Source organism: Gracilinanus agilis, chromosome 1 (assembly GCF_016433145.1).
Source record: "Gracilinanus agilis isolate LMUSP501 chromosome 1, AgileGrace, whole genome shotgun sequence".
In the NCBI taxonomy this organism is placed as follows: domain Eukaryota; kingdom Metazoa; phylum Chordata; class Mammalia; order Didelphimorphia; family Didelphidae; genus Gracilinanus; species Gracilinanus agilis.
Window position 1 is genome coordinate 251,488,817 of NC_058130.1, and position 11,628 is coordinate 251,500,444.

At 35.7% G+C, this 11,628-nt stretch overlaps 1 pseudogene; it reads right to left on the bottom strand.

Moving 5' to 3' along the window:
* Positions 1 to 4,897: 4,897 nt before the first annotated feature.
* On the bottom strand, positions 4,898 to 6,925 carry LOC123250490 (annotated as a pseudogene).
* Between the last annotated feature and the right edge of the window lie 4,703 nt (positions 6,926 to 11,628).

Consider the following 11,628-nt stretch of genomic DNA (forward strand, 5'->3'; position numbering starts at 1 on the left):
AATTTTTATTGTTTTGTTTAGAGCAGTGATGGGCAAACTATGGCCCACTGGCCAGATTTGGGGGGGGGGCTGAAATGTTCTATACAGCCCTACATTATTCCTAGCTTGACGAATACAATGAGTAGGATACAATACAATGAAATTTCTAAAGAGTTGCCTTAGAAATAGACTGACAAATGAGCATTTCCTTTCCTTTGGCCCCCTCTTTAAAAAGTTTGCCCATCACTGGTTTAGAGCATTGCCTAGGTACCTAAGGGAGGTATAAAGTTCAAATAAGATGATAAATTGTTTACAAGAAATAATCTTGAAACGCAAAAAAATTTCACATAGAATTGAAATGAGAGACTAGAACAAAATCTATTTTGCTTAAGCTGGATTCAGAAAAGCAGAGTTGGTAATCATAATATCAGAGAAGACTACGCTAAAAAGATATGATGAACAAAGATAACTAGGGAAATTATATTACTTAAAGAACCACAGATACATCAATATTGATATTTATTAAAAATACCAAATAGCATAGCATCAAAATAATTTTTAAAAAGTTGCATATTCCCTAAGATCTAGACAAATCTAATAAAAAAAGATAAGCAAAAACAGAAGTGTAGCAAAATGAGAGATATTTTTCTATTTTATACCCAACTGTAGGGAGGAATGGACAATTTATTTCATCTTCATCACTTCTTAAAAGTCTTCAAAATAGGAATTCTGTTTAAGAAATTAAGCAATTTCACTCTCCGCGGTACAATGATGTAGGACAATTCTAAAGGACTTATGAAAGGTAATGCTATCCATCTCCAGAGAATGAACAGTTGGAGTCAGATGGATGCAGATTAAAGCATACTATCTTTAACATTAGTGTATTTATGGTTTTATTTTGGAGTTTTAGTTTTGGATGAGTGTTCTCTTACAACAATGACCAATAAGGAAGTGTATTTTGCATGATAATATATGTATGGCCCAGATCAAATTGTTTATCATCTCCAAGAAGGGGGAGAGAAGGGAGAGAGGGAGATGATTCAGGTTTTATAATTTTGGAAAACATATGTTGAAAGACATTGTTACACACAATTAAGAAAATAAAATTTCTTTGAATTAAAAAAAAAGAAAATATATTTAGCAATTTCAACTGTATCCATGGTCTAAAATACTAAAAACGTTAATGAGGGAAAATATATATCTGATGAACTAACTAACAGCAGAAAAGTCTAATCTCTAATCTGAAATCAGTATACCCTCCTCAAACAATCACAAAGATCTGACAGGACTATACAAAACTCTATGCCATATAAACCAAAAGGCTGAAGCTTCTTTTGGCCAGGACAGCAGCATGACAGCACTCTGTGCTACAGTACTCAGAGAACTGAGGGGCAGAGGGAACCAGGACAGGACGCCAATGCATGTGAGAAAGAGAATTGGCATCTAACTGGGTCTAGTTTTGTCTGACTAAAACTCTCTTGGGACAGAGACCAAGGCCAATGAAATATAAATTCCCCAGCATGATAGGAGGCTGTCAGCCTTGAATTTTATCTCCTGAGGTAATTGCCACAAAAGGGTAGGAGCTGGAAAGTGAACAACGGAAGAAATAAAAGGGGGAAAAGACTAAAATTGTAAAAGATCTCAGAAGCAAGAAAACTCAGGTAAAGACTTTAAGTATAATATTAACAAACAGGGCAGATATTAATACCAAGGATGAATGGGGCTTCCAGATTGACTAAATAAGTCAAGAGTCTATATATAAGTAAATATCATAAGACCAAGGAAAATGAATTGATGCCTGATGAGGCAGAGGACCCTATGAATTCTTTTGTGGAGCATGGAACAAATTAGGTTTAGACCAATACCTCATATGTCATACTAAGATAAGTTGCCAATATATGCATGACCCAGTCCCATTATATACAAATTAGAGAAGTAAACCCTTTCAGATCTATAGGTAAGTGAACATTTTATGTCTAAACAAACAATACAGAAGATCAAACAAGACAAATGGACAATTTTGATTACAATAGGCCTTCTTATCCACAATTTTACTTTCTTTGGATTTAGTTCTTTTCAATTGACTCAAAATGCTGGATGTCTACCTGGAAGTTCTGGAAATCCACCTGCAGCTGTGGCCTAACCCTTACTGACCTTCACTTTTTTTTTTTTTTAGCATTTTTTGTGGAATCAAGATTCTTCATTTTTTATCACAGGTTCTTAAGTCTTTCATTGTTGCTTTCATTTATAAGTAATATATTACTTATTGTAAAATATATATATATATTTCCCAGGATCATCTAAAATAGGTTGGATCAATATAAGTAAGGTTTCTCTGAATCCATCTCTTCCATCATTTCCCATGGCACAATAATACTGTATTGTACTGTATTACAAACAATAACATTATAGTCACATGCAATAATTTTTTTAGTCTCTAACTGGCACCCATTTTTTCTGGTTTGCAACAACAATAAGATATTGTGATTACTACTGTGAGTCTAAGTCTTTTTCATCTTTCTATGATCTCTTTGAAATATATCTAAAGTAGTGGTATCACCAGATCAAAAGATAGATATAATTCAGTAAATTCTTGTGCATAGTTTCATATTGATTTTAAGAACACTTAAACTACTTCATAACACCATGAACAGCTTGCATTAATGTGGCTTTCCTTCAATATCTCCTCCAAAATTTTCCTCTTCTTGTTTTTGCCATGTTTGCAAATCTATTGTATTATGTGGAACCTCAGAGTTGTTTCAATCCACATTTTTCTTAATAGGAGTGATTTCAAGTGTTTTTTACATGGTTGTTGATAGCTGGGGTCTCATTCAATGAGAACAGCCTGTACATACTTTTTGATCATTTATCTATTGGAGAATGGCTCTTGATCTTGCATACTGATATTTATTACATAATTAAAATATGCTACAAATTTTTCCCAGTTAATTTTTTCCCTTTTGTTTTGAAAAGTATTTTCAACTTTAGGGAATTGAAATAGTTGATTCTGTCTCTTGTTTATTTTTATCTCTCTATACCTTATTTTGCTAAAGAATTGCTTCCATATCCAAAATTGTGAAAACTATTTCCTCACTCACCTTAACTATATGACTTCTTATATCTAGGCCATGTATTCACTTGCAATTTATTATAGTATATGGTGTAAGAAGCTGGTCTATACCAGGGATATGCTGACAAATGTTTAAGAATCACTGGATGGGGAGAGGGGAGAATATTCACATGACACATTTTAAAGTTTAATTGGAATTATTAATATTTTCTCCACTACTTTCTTAAATCTACACAGTCAACAAAACAATAAATCAAGCCATGATTTGTTGCCATTTGTTGAAGTATTAATGTTTATGTTTATACTGAAAATTTAACACAATCAAATCAAGGAAACCAGTATAAGCTGGCTCTAGTACACCCTCTAGTTTCTGTCAGACTGCTTTCCAGTTTTTCCAGCAACCTTTGTTGAACAGTGAATCTTTCATCCATTATTTAGAGTACTTGGAATTACTGATCATAATAAATTATAATTTATTGCTTATGTTTCTTACATACTTCAACTGTTCCACTGACAAGTTTTTCTATTTTTTAACCTGTATCAAATAGTTTTCATGATTACTACTTTTTAATATAGTTTGAGATCTGGTATTATTGGCGCACTTTAATGTCTGGGGATTTTTTCTTCCATTATTTTCCTTAAGATTCTTGATCTTTTCTTTTTCCAGAATGGTTCTGTTGTTTCTAGTTCTACATAATAGTCTTTTGGTAATTTGGTTGGCATGGTACTGAGGCTGCAAATAAGTTTAGGTAGTATTGTCATTTTTATTACATTGGCACAGTCCATCTATGAGCAACTAATATCTCCCCAGTTACATAAGTCATCCTTTATTTCTGGAAAGAATATTTTGTTGTTTTATTCATGTAATACCTATACGTGTCCTGGTGACTATATTCTCAAATGTTTTCTGTAGTATATAGTTTGTTGTTTTTAAAGAATTTTTTCTGTCTTCTGGGTTTTATTAGTATAATGTTATAAATGATTGAATTAATTAATTAAATGAACCACATGTCACCTAGTATATTAAAATATTATGCTCTAATATATCAACAGAACTTACAATGTGGTTGCAACCTCTCTTTCCAGAATTATTATGTTTTATTTTCCAGCTGAGCTGGCCTTCTTGCTATTTCTCACATATGACATTCTCTGTATTTGCTATCCCTCATGTGTCTAGGTGACCTTTACAAGGGGTTCAAAGCAGAAGTAAGGAGAAAGCTGAACTTAGCTCATAACAAGAGCAACTAGCATTTACGTAGGTCTTTGTCTTACCAAGTGTCACACAGCTAGTAAATGTTTGAGCTTAGATTAGAACCCAGGTCTTTCTGACTTCAGGTTCAACATTCTAGACTTTGTGTCACCTAAAGATGCATAAAAGATTCATGGGATAGTAGAAAGGGATACAATGAGAAACATTCAGCTCTGACAATCAAAGTACCACAAAGTATCATAAATAAAGGACCCCTGGACTCCAAGATCAAGGGCATTAGGCACCAGAGATGTCAGGGCATACTCTGTGTTCCTGAAAACCTATACCTCTTTTGCATTTTAAATGAACTAGTTTAATTTTTTAGCAAAAGTGTTTTGATCTAAAAGCAGATGCAGCTATGTACCAAAAATCATAAGTGGCCTGGTACCTAGAAACAAAGGAACTATTGATATTTAAGTGACAGATTCACTGCTCTAACTTAGAAAAATTATATTTCAGAGTCAGCTTTCTCAAACTACCTGAAGTTCCAACATAAATGAAAGGAGGAGATACTTTCTCAAATAATTAAACAAAAATCCCTGACAAACCATATCCTGGGAATAATTTGGCAGCATGAGAAACATCATCAATTCAGCCTTCTAATTTTCTTTATTTTCTATAATTTTCCTCTTCTTTTCATCTGTTTTGCTCTTAAAGATATTATTCCAACAAACCGAAGTTCCCTAATGTTTTTGCTGTCATCCAATACCCTGTGAGAAGCAGCCTTCTTTGGTTCAAACTCATATTCTTCTGGAGACCAGTATCTGCACAGTTCTTTTAACAGTGCTCACATCAATTACCCTATAATGAAGATGTTTCATGAACTGGGGCATGTATTTGTCAAGAAACTTCTTATCTACATGAACTAAATGTCTTGCAACTGGACAGAGCCCCAGAGGAGTCTGCTGTTGTACAAAGAACAGAAATTCATCCTCTGCCTGCTTCAGTGTAATTGAACTCTCCTTCACTGCCTTGGTAAGATCAGACTTCTCATGATGTTCCTTATGCCATTCTGACAGGCTGTCCTGCAACTCATCCAGATGATTTATAATCAGGTTAGGATCTTCAACCAAAATGTTGAGGTCAGAATCTATTATGAGACAGGTCTTTTCAATGATCTGGTCCTCTATATCTAATCCCATCATCTCCAGATCCACTCACATCCTCTGTACCATGTTCTTTCCCACTGAGGCCACTCAATCTCTGGGGATCTGATCCCCGAGCTACCCCCAAACCCTTTCAAGCCAGATTTCACAACAGTTCTCAGCATGGGAAGCTTCTTCACTTTAGCCAGCATTCAGCCACTATACTGCAGCTACTGCCAGCTCCTTACATAAGGATAGTAATCTTTTGTCTCCTCTCATTTAGTTACCTCCTGGAAACCTAAAATCTTTCTCTTTGGATATAGGGAAAGTCTTTTTCTTTCCTTTGTTTTAGATGTTTATTTGCCTTTATACATAACAATTACAAAAGGCTTTTGTTGGTCTAGATGTATTTATTGAATTGGAAAGAGGAAATTGGGGGAACAAAAAATTCTCAAAAAAAAAAGAGATATCTTTTTGACAAAATGCTTTCACTGACTGGGGGCTTGAAGTTAAAAAAAAAGATATATATTAATGGAATCATAGATCCTTTCATATGGCTCCCCAGAGATGAAAGAGAAAATTTATGCCAGATAATACACAGGTTTGGGGGTGAGTGGGCAGATAGAAGTGGTTAAATAATCATTCCCACTCCACTTCCTGACCACATCTCCATGTATATACTTTGCATATACTGATGTCATTTCCTCTGATAAGAAGTAAGTTCTTTGAGGGCAAGGATGGTTTTATTTTTGTCATATCTTCCAGGACAGTGCCAAACACATAGTAGATACTCAAAAAAATGATTATCGATGGGTGGGGACAGCTGGGTAGCTCAGTGGATTGAGAGTCAGGCCTAGAGACGGGAGGTCCTAGGTTCAAATCCAGCCTCAGACACTTCCCAGCTGTGTGACCCTGGGCAAGTCACTTGACCCCCATTGCCCACCCTTACCACTCTTCCACCAAGGAACTAATACACAGAAGTTAAGGGTTTAAAAAAAAATTAAAAAAAATGATTAATGATAGAATGATGCTCTGCAATGTGTATTTGCATACAGCACAATAAAGGCCTCTCTACTAGAAACAGATATTAAGCTATATATGTAAATTCAACTGGAAAGGTCCCATAGTACCAGGTAAACCTATGTCTGGGAAATAGTCCAGATAAACCAAAGCCGAAGAGGATAAATAGCTCAAATAAATGTGTGATGACCCCATAGTCTTTTTGTTATTCAGTACATCCTAGAGTGTGTCTGTCAGTTTCAATGAGAAGCTGGTTGGTGGGGTAACGGGGTCACTGTAGCTACCAAATGACTTTTTTGTAATTTTTCATGCCTGCCAGAGGAGTCTGCCTAGCAATCTGAAACCAAGCAATCGCCTTAGCAAGTTTTAATTTTTTTTTTACTATCACCTTTATTGTATGGGTTTTTTTAAAGAACTAATTGCCTTCCTAAGCTCACATATAGGTGAATCTGTGATTGCCATTCCAGTGGTGTGGCAGAGTATTTCCTGGGAAGCTATGCTCTCTGATTCTGAAGAGCCCATTACAATTGAAAAATTCTTTTATTCACAAATCTGTTTATCATACTTCAGAGGATATATAAACAATCTCAATAAATGATTCTCCAAGCATTCCAAATATGGTGGTTTTATGGGATGATAGAGGGTTACCCACTGCCTGATATTTTATAGCATTTTTAATTACTACGGAGGTAATTGACAAACCCTGTAAACATGAATGTTTTCACAGTTTCATGAAGCTGGAAAATGATGACTTGCCAGCCTTGTTGCCTTCTGCAAGCATAAACATTAAAAAATGCAATGGACAGCAATGGAATTGCCTTCTGAAATTTGCTTAAGTAAAACTTTTAGTTAAGGCAGAATGAGAGAATGGAAGTGGAGCTAGAGGTGGGGCAAGGGCAAAGAGAAAGAAGAGGGAGGAATGCTGAAAGAGACAGAAACATTGGGTGGTGATTATTTTTGCCTTTCCTTATATATCCAAAGTTTAGCATAGTGCCTGACACATAGTAAGTACTTAATAAATACTTGATTTTTTTTTCAACCCTTACCTTCTGTGTCCTGTCAGTATCAGTTCTGAGACAGAAGAGCAGCAGGGGCTAGGCAGTCAGGACCAAGTGACTTGGCCAAGATCATACAGCTAAAAAAATCAGCTAAGGTACTCCCAACTTCAGGCGTAGCACTTCTACACTGTACTAGCTAGCTACCCCAATACTTGACTCTGACACCTATAGAATGTAAGTAGGGGGAAAAAAGACTTCCCCCAGGACTGAGATATATGTATTGTCTATTTAAGTAAATAAAATTATTGTCTCTTGAAAATCTCACCTAAAATTTGAGTCAATTTATTTCCTAATATGATATACTAGATTCTATCATACATATATATATATAAAACTCTTACCTTCTGTCTTAGAATCAATACTATATATCGGTTCAGAGGCAGAAGAGCAGTAAGGGGTAGGCAATGGGGATTAAGTGACTTGCCCAGGATCACCCAGTTAGGAACTGTCTGAGGCCAGATCTGAACCCAGGAACCCCCATCTTTAAGCTTGGTTTTCTGTTCACTGACCCATCCAGCTGCCACCTCCCCCTCCTATGGGTTTTTTTTTATTTTGAGTTTTAAATGCCTAGATAGCAGTGAATTTTATCTAGACAGAGGTTCTCAAAATATTGAAGAATTCACTGGTTTCCAAAGAAAACACTTCCTACTTATACAATCTTAGGCAAGTCACTTCAAATACCTGGCTATGTTTCTCAGTTGAGAGAATGAGCAATTCAAAGTATTAAAGCACACACAAACAAAGAGTAACTTACAGTAAATACCAAGACCACTAATTAAAAACTTCTTTGCATTGTTCATTCAGCCTCCTTCAGTTGATCTGTCTCAATGTTTGGGACAATGTTGTTCTGTCACTAAAGAAACCTAGCAGAATGGTTCTACTTGGCCATTTAACCTAGTCTTCCAAAGCACTGTTTTTATATATTTTAAAAAACTATTTTATATTTTTATCTTAATTTATATTTTGTTTATATTTATATTATATTTTAATGAAAAAGTTTTATGAAAATTATTTTCCTATATTTTTGTATAGTAAACTAAAAGTTTATGAAAATAAGCAAGAATTTCATTGTTACCACTTGGGGTCATTAGATTATGTAATAGAACTTGTATCAAAGCATGCCTATGAATAGACATCTCAAAGTTCTGAAATACATTTCCCACAAACCAAAGTTATTCCTACACACACACACACACACACACACACACACACACACACACACACACAAACTCAAGAATTCTACTGAGCGACAACAGAAAAGTTATTTGGAGATGAAAGCAAAACTGTCTGTAAAGCTTTCTTTACACTAAGCCTGTGAGGTAGGTGGTACAGTATTACCCTCATTTTAGTCAGTCAGTCAATAAATATTTATTAAATGCCTATTATTTATTTGCCAGGCTCTATGCTAAGAGCTGGGGATAGAACTATTAAAAAGATAGTCTCTCCCCCTCAAGAAGTTTACTATCTAATGGAAAAAAAATACACAAAAGGAAACAATGTGGGTAGGAAAGGAAAATACTGAGTCCATGGAGACATGCGGGAATACAGTGCAAAGGATTGTAGTCCAGTGAGAAATGAAGAGATGGAGGTTCAGGAGGAGTTCTTTGCTCTTTCTTCCAGCTTCCAACCAGAGAGGGGAAGGGATATTGATGAAGTATCAAAGCTAATGTCATCTCATAGGAAAATGAGTTTCCCAATGATGAGATTCCTAGGAACATGATATAATCCAAACCAAAGGAGATGGAAAATGACTTGCTGAGGGTCACACAGCTAATATATGTCTGAAGCCAGATTTGAACTCAAGAAGATGAATATTCCTGATGCCAAGATCAGCACTCTATGCACTGTGCCACCTAACTGCCCCTTGCCCCTGATTATATATCTTATTAATTTGTAAGGATTTTAACCCAGATTTCTTAACTCCAATTTTATCAATTTTTTCTACATTGCTTCTCAAGAAGCATATGATTAGGGGGTAATATGATAGGTGGCTCAGTGAATAGAAAACCAAGCCTAGAGATGGGAGGTCCTGGGTTCAAATCTGGCCTCAGACACTTCCTAACTCTGTGACCATGGGCAAGTCACTTGACCCCCATTGCCTGACCCTTACTGCTCTTCTGCCTTGGAACCAATACACAGTGTTGATTCTAAGATAGAAGGTAAGGGTTGTTTTTGTTTGTTTGTTTGTTTGTTTGTTTGTTTGTTTGTTTGTTTTTACTTATATGATTAACCCAAGTTCAATTTTTTTTTATTGAGTAGTATGTTTATTGAGTATGACTTCTAGTGTTCCACAGAGTATCCCTCTACCCATTTTAGGCCCCGGAGACCTCTTGTGTGAACCTTTTCTTCTAGGCTCAATTTCTACACATCATCCCTTTTATCAGCATAAAGGAATTCCCTAGGAAATAAAAAACTGGCTACAGCTACCTTTTGCCTGCATCATTCATGTTGAGCAGCAGAGGTCAAATCTCAGTAAATGATATATTAAAGAATACAAGGCCTCAGATACTTTCTAGCTGTGTGACCCTGGACAAGTCACTTAACCCAGTTTGCTAGCCCTTACCACTCTTTTGTCTTAAAGTTCTTACTAAAACAGAAAGTAAGGGTTTAAAAAAAATATATGATTGTTTAAATGATAACACAAAAGCTTATGAAAGTTTTTTTGTAATTGGGTTGGGGTTTTTTGGAGGGGAAGGTGATCAATCATTTTATATGTACTGAAAATTAAAAAGTTCTTCACAGGCAGGGAGGAATACCATTTGGGTTCTCTTCCTATTCTGGCTTCACAAAAATATGCAAAAACAGTGTAACAGCTTCAGACCTACCACTGGCATGACTGCCTTTAGGTACCAAAAAGAACCATAATTGTTTTTCAAAAGGCAGCGAGGCAGAAAGCAAAGTCAAAGTAAAACATGAACAGATGCAGCTGTTAGCCACTAGAAAAGCAGGTGTGAGGGGAAATGGAGAAAGTGCAATTTTTGCTGAATATAACGGCAATCCTTATTTTTAACTTTTAAAATGACATTACCACATTATGTTATATACAGTCATCATTTTGAAGCAACATCACTCCTCTGGCTCATCCACCTCCTTCTTCCAAAATCTCAGCCATTTCAGGTTTCTTCTTCCTACTTCTTCTCGGTGGGCAAGGTGGTGATCTCCTGTTCCAGAATGGAATAATTTTCTATAGGAGCACTGTTCTGGTCTAGAACTAAAATGAATCAGCAAGACCACCAGAATGTGAAGATCACCCTGACAAATACAGGCTGTCTGTTCCCACTTAGGAACAACATGTTAAATTTAAAAAATTTTTAATTAAATTAAATTTAAATATAAGAATACACATTTATCAGGAACTGCTCGTCTATCCTCTCTGACCCTCAGGGCTTTTGTGCATAAAAGACATTGGAGAGCATCTATCCAGCCCCCTTATTGTTACAGATAAGAAAACTGAGGCCATGAGAATTGGAGTTGAAGTACCACAGATTGGAAGTGACTGAGCTTTAAACCTAGATCTTGTGACTCTGAATCCATTCCTATTTCTATTTTACCATATCACCTTATGATAACAATAACAACAATAATAATACATAAACTTAGAAACATTTTCTTCCCAATGGTTCTATCCAAAATAAAGGTCACTGACCACAAAGAGGTATAATATTGGTGAATCTGGAAAGAGTGGGCATTTGCTTTCCTCACTGGGCTCATTTTCTTTTAGGATCTACACAGGATAATTAGAAAATAAAAGAGAGAAAGAATTAGAATTAAGAGGGGTTGGGTGAGACTTCCTGTAGAAGGTGAGATTTTAGTTAAGATTTAGAAGTCAGAAATGTTGATAATTGAAGTAGAGGAGGGAGAGTGTTCCAGGCATGGGGAACAACCAGAAAAATTGCCGAGAGCTGAGAGATGGAATGTCTTGTTCATGGAACAGATAGTAAGCCAGTCTTATTGTATCAGAGTCTATGTTGAGGAATAAGGTATAAGAAGACTTGAAATGTATGAAGCGCCTAGGTTATGAAGGGCATTAAATGCCAAATGGAGCATTTCGTATTTGCCCCTGGAGGCAAGAGGAAGGCATTAGGGTTTATTAAGTAAAAGGGATGATATAATCAGCCTGAATTTTGGAAAATGTTTAGTGGCTTACTATATAATATATAGTATATA